This window comes from Lactuca saligna, chromosome 3 (assembly GCF_052625555.1).
Source record: "Lactuca saligna cultivar CGN05327 chromosome 3, ASM5262555v1, whole genome shotgun sequence".
NCBI lineage: Eukaryota > Viridiplantae > Streptophyta > Magnoliopsida > Asterales > Asteraceae > Lactuca > Lactuca saligna.
In genome coordinates, this window is record NC_136419.1 from 185,526,811 (window position 1) to 185,529,461 (window position 2,651).

The window sequence follows — 2,651 nt, forward strand, 5'->3', positions numbered from 1 at the left end:
CTTTGGTTAAGTTGTTGAGCAAGTTACCCAAGATGTGTTTCTATATTGTGGATAGATGCTTGCTGGTTCCTGAGCATGGTTCTTGTTTCTTGAATTGCAGCATCATGATCACTATGCCTTTTTTCTGAAGCAGCTACAAATTTAGTGAGCATATCTTCCAAGCTGGGCTTCCTTTCTTGCACCGGCTCCTCCTTTTGGTAGAACCCTCTCCCTTTTTGTCTATACTTCTCCTCCTTGGCTTTCTTTTACTCGTCATAAGGGAGCCACTCTTTCTTTTGTTTGGGCCAATCTTCATCATATCGGTCTCCACTCGAGTAACACGCTTGCGCCTTCTTGTTGCCATTCTCATCCAAATCGCAGTCTCTAGTGAGGTGAGGCCCATTGCAGTTTTCACAACCCCCCCGAATAGCATGGATCGTTTGATCCATTTTATCCATTCTCCTATCCATGGTTTTTAGCATAGCCATGAACGCGGATAAGTCTTCAGTAGCAGCATAAGCGGCTCCCCTAGTGACATCATGTCTAGGGTTATGGTATTCTCTAGAGTGTTTAGAGAATTCTTCAATCAATTCTTTAATCACCGGGGGTGGCTTCTTTGTAAGTGGGCCTTGTGAGTCTAGTAACTGCCTAGTTGTGACATTGACTCCATCATAGAAGATGGAGACTTCTTGCTGGCTGTTTAGATCATGGTGTGGGCAATTTCTTAGCAAGCTTTTGTACCTCTCCCATGCTTCATATAGCGACTCTCCAACTTTTTGTTCAAAGTTTGCAATGGCCTTCTTCAACTTGGCTATCTTAGAAGGTGGGCAAAAGTGATCAATGAATTCTTCCTTCATCTTGGCCCAAGTAGTGACTGATCCGGGGGGAAGTGACTTGAGCCAGTCTTTGGCAGCACCCTTGAATGTTACCGGAAGCATACGAAGTAGTTGAGTCTCGGGGGTTAAATTTATAATATTGAAGTAATCAGCTACATCATTGACTTCATCCAAATGCTTGTAGGCATCTTCATGATCTTTCCCATAAAAAGGTATTTCTTTGAGTGAAGCTAGGATATGACCCTTTAGCTCGAAGGTAGCAGTCGCGGGAATTACGGGTTGCACAAGTCCCGGGCCATTGTCGTCGCGCATCCTCTTCTTCCATTCTCCCATGGGGATTTCATCAATGTTAGCCATTGTGAAAGCTAACTCTTCCTTGGACTCGGTTTCGTGCTCGTATGTAGGCTCCTCTTCTTCCTCGGTCTCGTACCCGATATCTTCTTGAATTGGATCTTCGATTATCAAAGAGGCACTGGATGCTCCTGATTTACTGCTCTTCTTTTTCCCAAAAACGGTCTTCAAGTTGGACAAAGGCGACTTCTTTGATGTACTTGAACTCTCCACATCCTTTCCTTTGTTCCTTTTCAATGCGGATTCGGGATCTTCAAACGGGGGTACCAGTGGTGTGTTTGATCCTCTGGTCATGAAAGTCCTGAAATAAATAGAATAAAAGCGTAAAAAGAACAAAAAAAATGTACTAAAAAAATTAAAAATTAACTGCTAAATAAACTGGTATTCGCCGAGTAGGTGCGACTACACTTGGCGAGTATCAGTGAGATTTTGAAAAAAATTCTAAACTTAATATTAAAACTAAAACAGATGCTAAAACATAATTACTAATTACTAAATTGCAATAAATGAACTCTATGCAAGTAAACTCACACAAAGGATCGAAAAAATTAGGAATTAGATTAATTATTTAGAACCGTTCCCCGGCAACGGCGCCAAAAACTTGATGTGTGTAAAATGCACTTGTTTTATCCCTACTTTTTATTAATAAATTTAGCACACAAAGGCAGTGAACCTGTCTTTTAGTGGTATAGATTAGTAAGTAAGGTGTCGAACTCAGGGAACGGAAAATTAAACTAATAACTAATTTTAACTAAAACAATTAATAAAAGTAAAAGGGGTTTCTTCTAGTTTTTCAAGACTAGAAACTTAGGCACACTAAATTAACTAAATAACTAAAGCAACAACTAATTCACCAAATTTGATAAAGATGTTTCTATTTAGGTTCAACCAATTCACTCCTATGGTTATTTGTATTTATGATAGATTAATTGTTATCGGTTACCAATTATAATGGTTAGGTTCATGTTCATTACTCCTAACCCTTAGACAATTAACTAATTTAAGCGGTGATCAAGTGTTTAAACTAATTAATTCCCTAGATTAATGATTTGGATTAAATAAGATTTGTAGTGGTCAATTAAGTTACAAATTCAATTAACCTCTTGTTTGATGGTTTCTCAAACAAGCTCACACATTAATCTTCCTATTGTCTTATTAATCTTAGTTTCATAATCATTACTTCTAAGCATATGGTTTAGTATTCACATAGACATATGAGGTTAACAACTAAGAAATGTTCATGCAGCCTAATTGTCTTCCAATTAACAGAAAATAGTAGTGATTAATGCATAAGGTTCTTTAACAAACTTAATTTAATAGATCACCAATAAACAATCAAACAAAAACTAATAATTAAACCATAGGAGTTCCTTGGTATTCCCCAAACAGAAACAAAAACGAATTTAGTTCATAGTTGCAATAGAAACAAACATAAAAACAAGTTTTACTAGATCAAACATATTCAATTCCTAAATCTAAGTGGTA

At 37.4% G+C, this 2,651-nt stretch overlaps 1 non-coding gene across 1 annotated transcript; it reads left to right on the forward strand.

Annotated features, from left to right (window-relative positions):
* The first annotated feature begins 681 nt into the window (after positions 1-681).
* Positions 682-788, forward strand: LOC145038209 (small nucleolar RNA R71). Its single transcript, XR_013679272.1, has one exon. It is a non-coding gene; the product is annotated as a small nucleolar RNA R71 (small nucleolar RNA).
* Positions 789-2,651: the final 1,863 nt, after the last annotated feature.